The sequence below is a fragment of the Dermochelys coriacea genome, chromosome 5 (assembly GCF_009764565.3).
Source record: "Dermochelys coriacea isolate rDerCor1 chromosome 5, rDerCor1.pri.v4, whole genome shotgun sequence".
Lineage (NCBI taxonomy): Eukaryota > Metazoa > Chordata > Testudines > Dermochelyidae > Dermochelys > Dermochelys coriacea.
Genome location: NC_050072.1, coordinates 57955456 through 57968501, shown reverse-complemented (window position 1 = coordinate 57968501; position 13046 = coordinate 57955456). Strand labels below are relative to the sequence as shown.

The 13046-nt window shown below is 37.2% G+C and overlaps 1 long non-coding RNA gene across 1 annotated transcript in view; it reads left to right on the top strand.

Annotated features, from left to right (window-relative positions):
* The window catches only part of LOC122460187, a 22688-nt gene extending 9642 nt beyond the window's left edge, over window positions 1-13046 (top strand). The window contains exons 2-3 of the long non-coding RNA XR_006281310.1: window positions 488-491; window positions 12872-13046. This is a non-coding gene — a long non-coding RNA (uncharacterized LOC122460187). The remainder of the gene's footprint in view (window positions 1-487; window positions 492-12871) is intronic.

Genomic DNA, 13046 nt, shown 5'->3' with positions numbered 1-13046 from the left:
GACCTTGGAGTATTGGTTGATCATAGGATGACTATGAGCTGCCAATGTGATATGGCTGTGAAAAAAGCTAATGCGGTTTTGGGATGCATCAGGAGAGGCATTTCCAGTAGGGATAAGGAGGTTTTAGTACCATTATACAAGGCACTGGTGAGACCTCACCTAGAATACTGTGTGCAGTTTTGGTTCCCATGTTCAAAAAGGATGAATTCATACTGGAGCAGGTACAGAGAAGGGCTACTAGGATGATCCGAGGAATGGAAAACTTGTCTTATGAAAGGAGACTTAAGGAGCTTGGCTTGTTTAGCCTAACTAAAAGAAGGTTGAGGGGAGATATGATTGCTCTCTCTAAATATATCAGAGGGATAAATACAGGAGAGGGAGAGGAATTATTTCAGCTCAGCACCAATGTGGACACAAGAACAAATGGGTATAAACTGGCCACCAGGAAGTTTAGACTTGAAATCAGACAAAGGTTTTTAACCATCAGAGGAGTGAAGTTTTGGAATAGCCTTCCAAGGGAAGCAGTGGTGGCAAAAGATCTATCTGGTTTTAAGATTCTACTGGATAAGTTTATGGAGGAGATGGTATGATGGGATAATGGGATTTTGGTAAGTAATTGATCTTTAAATATTCAGGGTAAATAGGACTAATCCCCTGAGATGGGATATTAGATGGATGGGATCTGAGTTACCCAGGAAAGAATTTTCTGTAGTATCTGGCTGGTGAATCTTGCCCATATGCTCAGGGTTTAGCTGATTGCCATATTTGGGGTCGGGAAGGAATTTTCCTCCAGGGCAGATTGGAGAGGCCCTGGAGGTTTTTCGCCTTCCTCTGTAGCATGGGGCATGGTTGACTTGAGGGAGGCTTCTCTGCTCCTTGAAGTCTTTAAACCATGATTTAAGGACTTCAATAGCTCAGACATAGGTGAGGTTTTTCATAGGAGTGGGTGGGTGAGATTCTGTGGCCTGCGCTGTGCAGGAGGTCGGACTACATGATCAGAATGGTCCCTTCTGACCTTAGTATCTATGAATCTATGAATCTATAAGAGACACAGCTATCAAGTTCAGTTTTGCCTCTAAAACTGAGCAGATCAGATTCTGCCTGGCCCTTGCATTGGTGTACAGTGTAGAGGAGCACAAGAGCAGAGTCGCAGTCTGTGTGATTTGACAAATACAGGGGCTGTTGCCTCTTCACTCTCCTGCAGTTGCATGATATCTCAAAGGTGTCAGGGAGAGATGGAGAGGAGGCAGGACCATGGCTTTTCTCCTTATGCATTGCCTATGGAGCAGGATAAAGGAATGTAGGTGTATGATGTGCCCAGGAGCTGTGGGAGCAAAGTGGCTCTGTACTGTCTCTTATTATGTGCTGTGGGCCTGATCCAAAGCCCACTGAAGCCAGTGGAAAGACTTTAATGGGTATTGGATTAGGACCTGTGTGTAAAAGGCAAAATTAAGCCCTTAGTTGTTGTTACAAAGGAAAAAACAATCTGTCTAAATAGTGGTGCATTACCATTTTGAGAAATGCCTTAAATTATTTTCAAATTTACTTAGATTCAATCTAATCAATTTTACTTACGAAAACCTACATTCAGATAAATGGCAAGATTTTAAGAAAAGGTTTTTGTTTTGTATTACTTCATATTGCTATTGATCCTTTTTGTTCACAATTTTCAAATCTTTTTATCCCAAGTAAATTGCTTTGAACAGATTAAATTTTCTGATCTTTCTTTTATTCTAAGAGATTTGTCATATCAGTTCTTCATAAGAATGGTATCTTGCCCTAACTGATTTTTACCTCTCTACATTAAATTAGTGAATTCCTAAAAATAAACATTCACAAAGCCATATTCTGTTGATGGTCCTGGTTTGGAAGGTGAATGGGATGAAGTGGATGTAATGCAGACTCCAATCTGCCCAATATATCAAAGTAAGGAATCACATCAATGCTTTTTGTGAATGTTACAATGGTGATATAGACAGAAAACGTGATTACTTTGCCGCAGTCATTACATAGTTTCTTGCAGTGTTAGTGAATGGAGAAAAAAGGAAAATTAATATTGTATGAATGCAAATACAGTAAATATTAGTCCACAGTTACCTCACACTGGTATATGAGATACCAAGTATGAAAATTTTCCATCAAAACTTCTTTCTTTGGAAATTGGGTCTTCAACAACTTGAACATTTTAACAAAAAGTGTCTGCTTTCCTCTCCAATTTTCAAGTTTTCATCAGAAAAATGAAAACCTCCAAAATGAAAAATCTTGTCAAATACTACATTCTTTTCAATTTTTAGCAGTTTTTGTCCAAAAAGCTTTGGGTTTTATCAGTTTTTGGCTAATTCCTTTTTTTAGTTTTCAATTAAAATTTTGAGTTTTCAATTTTGTGACAAGTTAAAATTTTCCACAATAGCAATGCACTGGCTAATTATGTTGACTTTTTAACAGTGACTACCACCGTTCAGAAAAGAAAACCCAAATTTTATATAAAAAAGAGGAACATTTTTGTGATATTTTTTGGGGAAAAAAGAGTCCCTTTTATTTTGTCAAATAATTTCAGGATTCAACATTTTCAACCAACTTTATTCAGGTCCTTTGCTCATGTGCCAGAGGAGATGTGTTTATCCCCTGTTCTTAGCCGTGTGTTGCTCTTTAGCAGCCCCCTTAAACATACACATTAATTGGCTCTGGGGAAAGATGCATTTTGGGATGATCATCATGATGACTTTGAGAAGGTGATGGTGTAAAATGGCACAAGATAAAGAGTATATTCTGAGGATCTAAGTGAGGCTTGGAGGCCCTCTCCCCTCCTCCCCCCACTACATCCCATCCCAAGAGAGAACTGATCAGAATTGCAAAGACAGGAAGATTTGATGTGATAGCTTACTGCATGAGGATAGAGTCCACTTCCTTGAAGACTTTTGTGAAAGCAAGGAACTCCAACATGTTGCAGAGACAACGAAAACCACCTATTCTCTGAGCTAGTCCAAGGAAAGCTGAAATCTTTCAGCAAATGTAAGAATAATGAACAGAGCAAAGACTGAACTGCTGGATAAATGATTCAAATACTTGATGCACATCACACAAATGAAGTTTCATTATGTACATTTTCATTTTACTTCACTACTCCTGATCTTTGGTCTACTGCATAGCATGAGTTATAGGAAAAGCTTCTGATCTGAATCATTTATTCTTTATAGAAGTTTGTCTAAACCAGCCATTTGCTACCTAAAAAGGGATTTATCAAGATACTAGTGCCTTTACATGGGTAAAGTAAATTGACATTAATGATAAATTACAAAGCTATCAGATGCAACATCTATTGTTTTGTGTTTAAAACATATAGGATACTATGCAGGTGTACTGAAAGTCATATTGATTTTTTATTCAGCAACAGCTAGCTTTTTTTTTATAAAAGGAAAATGTTCTAATAAATTTACATACTGAGATCAATTTATTATGACAACCTTTATCAGATTGTTCATGTTCAGCACTTCATTTAAAGGGTTAAAATAAACGGGGAGGTGAAGTTAGTAAAAACTGCACACTTGAGGTGTGCAAAATCTGAGGTTTGATCCAGGTTGGGATGTGGGCATTTCCACTAGGAAACAAAGCTTTTCAGGGGGAAGATAAAAACCATTTTTCTAAATGAGAAAAAAACATAGATTTCCACAGGCAACAAAGTCACATTTAAATAAAAAAGCTGCAATTTTCAGAGCTGAGTGGTTTGTTGATGTGGGAAGTCACCAGTCTGAGGCAAACCCTGAAATGTTACACTTTTTTGAGACACCACAAAATCAAGGTTTCTTCCAATAGGGAGAATTTTTGGACAGTCTTAGAAAATATTTCTCATTTTCAGTCATTATGGAATCACATAACGAAGCTTGTTTTCAAAATGCACCAAGGGCAGATTTTTTAGAGAAGGAAAATGGTGATGGACTTGGTATTTCTACTAGCATGTTTCAAGGTGATTTGCTAGCACATTGTTATTGACTTGACAGTGAAGCATTGTGCATATATACACCTTTAAGTTTTGTACAAATCCACTGTCCAGGCAACACCAGGAAAAATAAATGACCCTGACCTTGCAAATGATCCAATTCCCTTGCAATCACATAGCAAACATTTTAAAAAAAACCCACCACCCAAACCAAAACCCTTCTAAAACAAAACACTATAGTGCACACAGTGCTTTCCTTGGGGAGATGAAGAAGAAAATGAACCACTTTAACAGACATTAGTCACGTAACTTAATGAACTGTTGGAAGGTGCTCAGATACTACAGTGATGGGGGAAATATAAGGACCTATACAGAAAAGAAAGGAGCCTTCAAAAGAAGTTAAGAACACTGAGGCTTTTTGAGATGACATTTTAGAGCTACTTTATATGTTGTTCTTCATTGTACTTTGTTACTAAGTACTGTAGACAAATGTACTAAATATGGAAAAACTGATGAGTTGATTAATCCATGCACTATGTTCTACCTAAGTCACAGAAAAAATGTACATTTACTGAATTTTGTACTTTATGGGTGAAGTTCTTTCAACAAGAAGTTTTCACAACTGCATATGTTCACACATATTTTAATTGCACATGTAAAGCAGTTGATTTTGAGCATAAATGTTTAGTGAATTGCCTAATTAACTATTTGTGTGAATAATTATAATGACTGTTCATTCAAATGCAAGTGCACACTTACATACAAAATCTTGTGTACGCAAGATGGCTTCCCTTTTTAAATAATTTGATTCTATATTTTCAAAATTTGTAGACATTAACAGATTACTTACAACACCCATGTGACATCTAGAAGCATAAATATCCTCATTGAAAAGATTTGATAGCTAAGGGAGAAAACACAAATTATTTGCCCAAGGCCTCAGACTGAGTCAGAGAGACAATTAGAATGGAGATATAGAACTGAGTGACTACAAGCATACAGAAAACTCAAGCATACAGAAAACTCTCTCAAGGGTATCATATACAGCCTGAACAGGAAGAATGACAGTAGGGACCCACGTGGAACTCCACACTGGAGCCCCCATGGCCAAATAAGCAACTGTCCCACACTACTTTCAGGAATGGTGCCATTCAACTCTAGATAATCCTGCAAGGGTCTGCAGATTTGTCAATGGTATCAAAGACAGATCTAAAAGAATCTTCATGAATGCTGTATCATTATCCATCACCAGAAGGAGGTGATCAACAAATAAAACCAGTACAATCCCTGTCCCACACCCAGGCCTATGCTAAAATAGCTGAGGTGGGACAAAGGGATGTCCTGAGGAACATGGCTATTACTGAAGCTGCCTTGCCACAAGCTTCTTAGTAATCTTTCTTAAATATGAGTAATTCAAAACAATAACTGGAGGATTTTTCAGTGTCAAGAGATAATTTCAAGAGCAAGGTACCAATAATTGCTTCCTTAAGGAAAGCCATCATCAAGCTCTCCCTAGGGAAGGCATTAACATTCAATTCCAATAATGGCCTCAGCAATCCCCTGTTGGATGTAACTCATTAGTGGTAAATCACAGCTCCACCATCATCTCTACAATCTCAGCAGGCAACACCAGGTAGCATTCAAGCTGAAAACTCTGTATTTGTCACAAGCAGACAGTTCCCAAGGGCATGGAGCTCAGTCTGAATTTTGACTCCTAGATCCAAATTTGAGAGAGCTTGTCCTCAAAGTATTTCAACAACTCACAGAGAACATTATTAACTTTTGTTTACCTGTTTGACAAGCTGGTTACTGTATAATATGTTTATAACAATTTTTTCTCAGAATTGTGGTCACTTTATTTTTAGAGTTAGAGGAGAGTGCTCTGGAGTAACACTCTCCCTTTATGAAGCAGTCCATTTTTATGGGCCATTTGTCAATCAAACCATTGGACTCCATTCCAACTTAATCTAGTCCTTTTAGTGTTTGACTCTCATATTGTTAGTTGTGGATCAACCCCATGATTGGAGAAGTCTATCTTTCAGTATTTATACAATACAAATTCAGCATTTCACCATCTCTTTATGTGAACACTATCAATTTCCTGCAGATCCCAAGAAAGTTTTCATACTTCTCATTCATTATAAGCACCAGATAACCAACACATAAAATGTGGTTTTGTCTTCCTTTCAATCTTGTAGAAACTACAGATCTTCAGAACAAGGCTGAAGCATCTAATAGTCTTTCAATAAAATTCAGTAAGCCCCTGTTCCCACAGAGACAAAAGCCATGTCACCTAGATATGACTCTTCTTTTCAGCCTGATAGCCATTTAACAGTATTCTGATTGTCCTTTTAATACACCTGCTGTATCAGAAGATTGTGGAGAGACAATGCAGACAATTCCTGAACTAGTCTGTCATTTGATTTGCAGTTTAGACCTCTAACTACTGTCTGTTTTACTGTATCTGAAATTATCCATCTAAGCATGCAAAACAACCCTAACTCTGACACGACATTTCACATCTGCTTCTGTTAGAATGAAACTCTCTCTAGGAATCAAAGAAGTGCATGTAGAAGGTCTAATTAAATCCCTAATCCATTTCCTTTAAAACAGCCAAACTGCAATTGTTATCTTGCATTCATTCACCCCCAATGGTGGTGTGGTAATTTCAGAAGTGGGTGTAGTTAAGCAAAAAGACAGGATAGCATACTTGGATTGTGCCACACCTGGGTTGTGAGGTTGGAAACTGAAGGCCAAGTAGTGCGATCACTCAAGAAGATGTTGTAAATGTTTGAGACACACTGAGGTATCTTGCTGAGATTTTAAAAAGCCCTGCAGCTTTTGAATAACTTGTAGGATAACATATTTTACATCGTAAAATAGTTGGAAATTAAAGTGATGTTGTCATAAATATAAAGGTAAGGGTAAACACCTTTAAATCCCTCCTGGTCAGAGGAAAAACCCTTTCACCTGTAAAGGGTTAAGAAGCTAGGATAATCTCACTGGCACCTGATCAAAATGACCAATGAGGAGACAAGATACTTTCAAAGCTGGAGTGGGGGGAGAAACAAAGATTCTCTCTGTCTGTGTGTTGCTTTTGCCAGGACCAGAGCAGGAATGCAGGTTAGAACTCCTGTAAAGGGCTAATAAGCAATCTAGCTAGTTATGCATTAGAGTCTGTTTTGTTTAAATGGCTGATAAAATAAGTTGTGCTAAATGGAATGTATATTCCTGTTTTTGTGTCTTTTTGTAACTTAAGGTTTTGCCTAGAGGGATTCTCTATGTTTTGAATCTGATTACCCTGTAAGGTATTTACCATCCTGATTTTACAGAGGTGATTCTTTTACTTTTTCTTCAATTAAAATTCTTCTTTTAAGAACTTGATTGCTTTTTCATTGTCCTTAAGATCCAAGGGTTTGGGCCTGTGTTCATCTATGCAAACTGGTGAGGATTTATATCAAGCCTTCCCCAAGAAAGGGGGTGTAGGGAGGATTTTGGGGGGAAAGATGTTTCCAAGAGGGCTCTTTCCCTGTTATATATTTGTTAGACGCTTGGTGGTGGCAGCAATAAAGTCCAAGGACAAAAGGTAAAATAGTTTGTACCTTGGGGAAGTTTTAACCTAACCTGGTAAAAATAAGCTTAGGGGATTTTTCATGCAGGTCCCCACATCTGTACCCTAGAGTTCAGAGTGGAGAAGGAACCTTGACAGATGTAAACAAACATGCAGTGAAATATTTTAGGTTTATTGACAGTAATTTTTTTAATTTGTTTTCTCTTCTTTTCCAAGTTCCCTGGTATATGACTTCTTCATACCCTTTCCATGCTTCTCCTTCTCCATCACCTACCAATTCCCGCTCCTTCACTGCCTTCTCTCAGTTGTTTTCCCCTCCTTCCTGGGAGACTTTTTGGTCTCAAATCCATTCTGCATCCCATGCATCTAACATATATGGTTCTAAACATTTCCTCTGAGCGTAAGAAAAAAGCAAATCCAAAATTGTAAGATAATTCAGAATATTTTAACTTAGAAAAGGAGCAGAGCATTTCATGTTCTTTACTCCAATTGAAGCACTACTGGGAGCTGTTCTGAGCAACTGAGAATCACTATGCTGAGTGTCATTCAGTGCATTTCCTGCCACAATAAAAAATCTTGTTCCACTACCATGTCATTTTTTTTATTTACAAGGCTACAGCTAATCTTTAGAGTTACAGAACATGTGGTAATATTTGGTTCCCCCCCCCCGCTGCTTTTCAGCAGATTAGCATCTTCACTAGCTAGCTGAAGGTCCAGAATAGTCTCTACTGTATTTTACAAGAGCATGCATTAGTACCAGAAGCAGAGAATATGGAGCTGACCAGTTTTTTGCAGCATTAGGAGCATCAGCCCATTGTGCTGAGACAGTTTTTCTCTCGTGAAACCAGGCAGTTCTTGCGCATTCCACACTAGTGGTAGCTGCCTTGTTGATGGTGGGGAAGGAGGGATACACTTCTGCAAAACAAATAATTACATAAAATTGTGAACGATTTCTTTATCAGTTCAAAATAAGGGGAATGCCAATGAACTGTATATACCAGTAAACCAAACCTCAGTTAAAGGCTAGTGTCCAATCTTGTATTTTGAATGCTCTTTGAGTAGCATATTATGCACCCAATAACCTATCCAATCATATATATAGTCTGTAAATAAAATAAAGTAGAAGAGGGAACTGTTCATTGTCAAAATAAAATGTAAACTTAACACATTCCAAATTAATCATGGAACACGGAGTCAGGAATCTTAGTTCTATTACTTGTTTGCTATGTGGCCTTGTGTTGGTCACTTAACTTTCAGTGCTTCAGTTTTCCCGTCCGTAAAATTCAGATAACCTTTTTTTACCCAACTGATAGGAATGTTGTGTGGATTCTTTTAATATATATACCTGCTTTGAAATGTGAAGTGCTATATACAACTAAACAAATATTTATTTGCTTTCATGCAATTTTGGTGGAAAATATCAATAGACATGAGTGCAAATGCTGTCATAACCCAGGAAAAACTCTCAGGAATTTTAATAGCAAGATGTCCCATTTATTATCTTGAAAAACATTTTACACATGCAGGGTGGGATTTTCAAACTGCTTCTATTCTGCTTCCATTGAAGTTAATGGCTGATTTCAATAATAGCTGGTAGGCCAACAGTACTTTTGAAAATTTTATCTAAAGAGGAATCTAATGGAAACCCACGCTCGTAGGAAATAATAACTGTACAGTTGTACAATAATCCTGCATAGGAATCCATTACTGTGGTTCACTGTGCCATGTGGACTCCCACTGAAGTTAATGGGACTCCAATACAGCTGCAGAGGATTTTATAAATAGATTCCAATGTAGGATTGGGCATAGGTGATTTAGTTTTTCTTACATATATTTTGATATTAGAGAAGATTCATTTATAAATGCAGCACCAGAAACACTGGTACACTTAGGCTGCTTTGAACCACTCCAGTGATAGCAAAGATCCAGATTGTATCAGCTTCTCTGGCCAACAATATTATTAACGTCTTAAGAACAAATGATCCAGCTACAGTGTAAGCAGATTAATTATGAAAAATAATTAGTAATGCAATTAATCTCTGTCCAGATGAGATGCATGAAGACTAAATGCAGGTCTAGGCCTTTTAAGATTAGGGAACACCTGATTTACCTAGAGAGAGAAAAATAATGCAAATGTGTTAAGAGCTCTGTTCTTTTAATTAGAGTCGTGTGCAGTACTGAGAGAGTTTGTTATTTTACTTCTGGTTGAAAAACACATGATTCTTACTGATTTCTTGGCCTTCTAAATTCCCAAATACTGGATTAGCAAATACTTGACATTAATATCATTGTGTGTGACTGAACCCAATTTCAGCAAAATATATAAAACAATTCAGTGATAGTTATTTTCAGATTTGGAATATTAACAAAGCAACAGCATTCCTGGGCATGTACTGTATGTATCAGAGCATATTTCTAGAAGCTGTGAGAGGGTCTATATTTATAGAAACCTGAAACCTACATCAAAAATATTCAGAACTGATGAAATGCCAGTTTCAACAAATAATTTTAGTAATTGTCAATTGAACTACTTGGCACAATTTCAGAAGGCCAATTATTATATGTGCACAGCTCCCTCTGATTCTAATGTGAGCTGTGAGACTCTGAAGGAAGATTTTGATCGAAAGGATAATGATAAGAATTCCAGATAGTCATCCAGTTAAACATACATAAAATAAATACTTTTTAAAAGAAAGATAAAATAAAATCCACCTACTATAAGTTTGATCAGCTTGTCCAATATAAACCTCACTCCTAACAAAATATCTCCCCATCCCTAAGTTTTGAGTAATTGTATTAAACAGTAAAAAGCCCTATTGTTATTTCAGACATTTTGCAAAGTACCATGTTCAAAAAAAGGTAAGGCCATGCTCGGTAGGAACCCTGAGTTTGGTTCCAAATCCAGGAAATGTCACCCTCTGCTCTTCCCAGCCCCATTCTGGTGTCAGACAGAGGAGCAGGGACTTCTCTGAAGGCAGGCTGCTCAAGACCTGGAAGTTAGGAAGTACTTCATAAAATTCAACAGCAACCTCTTGGGACAAATAAGCAATATTTTTTAAATGTCCCTTCATTGGAAGGACTGTCATAGTGAGGTAGGACCATGAAGACAGTTGGGTAAAAGTGAGGACAAATGTTGAGTGGGATCCTTTAGGATCAATCAGGAATATGAACAACCTGGGTTGGATAGGTGTGTGAAATAGTTTCTCAGATTACTACGGGGCCATATCGAGCCATCAAGTTTTTTAATACAAGACTTCACATTGAAATCAATGGTGAGCCAGGTTTAAAAACTGATGGCACAATATGGACATATTTGCTTACCGATTTCTGTAGGGAAATTTACTAATTCAGTATGGGTTAGCTTCTACAAGAAAAATCAACTCCCATTGATGACCATGGGAAATGAGGGTGTTCAGCACCTCAAAACAGTACCCAGAACCCTAAGCCTATCTTTTCATGGCAATTGTATGTTGGATCACTGTAAACTATTCAAGGCCTAAACCTCTGTGAGCTGTGACTCCTAATCATATATACGTAGGAAAGAATACTTTCCAAGATTTTAGTCAACAACAACACAGAGAACATGGGAGTGGCTCTGCTCTTTGTTACACTGATTTTACAATTGTGTAACTCTGCTGACTTTACCCTGGGTTAAATGACATCAGAGGCAATATATTCAATATGTGGCTGTGAGTATTCAAACTATCGATATCTTTTCCCTCATAGGACAACAACTATTTTTCCTAGTTATATTACACAAGAAACACATCTCTCTGTTATTTTATGAAATCAATATGAAATACTACCTTTCAAACCAAAGCAATTTCTAAGTCCTGTAGCTGTCATTAGTGAGTTACAATTCAAACCTCGTCTCCTAACATTCTACATACACACTCTCATTTTCACTTCAGCTCTAAAGAATTAGTACATGCTCTGTTCCTAAGACATAAGTACATATATGTCTTTCTAAGGTGGGATATTTATCTTAATTTTCAAACAGCTGAGTAACTGCTTCACTCACTCTGTCATTTGTCAATAATGCTATAATGCTATAATTTTGAGAAAGAAAGCATGCACATTCTTCAAAGCAATACATATATATATACATTAATAAGACTATAAATGAAGTGTAGGTCACCAGACTTGATGACCTGGACTCCATGACAAATGATTAACATCTAGCCCATGTCATGTAATCCAACTGTCCAAATGTAAAGTTTGACTTTTACTGCTTCACATACCTTTTCACCCTAACCCAGAAGATCTTTGTACACTTTCCTTTGCTTCAAAAACAGATTGAAAGAACAATGGTGCTGGATTTTAGATGTCTGGAGTAAATATTGCACGCATGGCATCGTTCCCTCTGGGAATTTAAAACAAACATTTGCATACTGTTAATGGTGTGTTCCTCCATGCCTTAGACGCTACACACTGAAAGCAAGAACATGTTCCAACTTTTAGGGAAAACATAAAACTTACATCTCCACAGAATGTTATCAGTTTAAGAGATTAACTTTAAGGGAGGAAAAAACAAATGGTAGAATTGTCAAGGAGGCAAACATAATGTAGTGAAAACAGATTTTGTTACATGCCCTCCATAAATAGAGCTTGCCTGTTCAAGAAGCAGAGAGCCACATCTGAAAGAAAATAAGACTTACGCCTTTGTAAAACAACATAAGAAAGAAAGAATGTTAAGAAACAACACTGCATTTTCCCCCCTAGAAATGTTCAAACTGTCACTCTGAAATTTTTGAGGTGTTTATCCATTGGAGAAAAAAAAAACATATCTCGAACAGCAGTTTGTTGTCAGATGTCCTCGGTTGGAGGGCTGGAGTTTTGTCACAAGCTGACACACAAAGTTCCATGCAGAACACAAAAGCCACTGCTGTGCACTGCAACAGCTGGGCTGCAACATCTGCCTTGCCTCACTGCAATAACTCTTCATTAAAAACCATAGAAAATGCTCACAATATTTCCATGCCTCACATTCTGTATCTGGTAAACTGATTAGAAAATTAAATGATCTGTTTTCTTCGGGTTTATACATCATAAAGTGTGCAAGAATCACTTGAGTGACATTCACATCTCTAATTCAGCACAGGAAGCAAAATTAAGTGTGATAGTTATAAGCAGTGATACTGCTGCATGTTAGAGTTTGCATGTGAACAGATAAGAAATAAAAAGAAAAATATGGCTTTTGTATTTCCTCTTTTAAAGATAAGTGACAACACACTACACAACAACAGAAGCTGTGTGATGATATTCAGCATCATATAGTCATCTTCCATGCTCACAAGATGATCATTCACTCCTCATGAAGTGTAAAAATCATCTCACCACCAGCTGGATAAAATGGACTACAGCAGTGGCTCTCAAACTTTTTTTTTTGTGGACAACTTGAAAATTGATGAGGGTCTTGGCGGACCCCTTAATGATCTTTCCAAATGTTGTTTGTACCATTAGCTAACTATTGTAAAGCACTTTGGATAAAAGCGCTATATAAAAAACCCTTAATAATAATTAATTTTTTTTATTCTA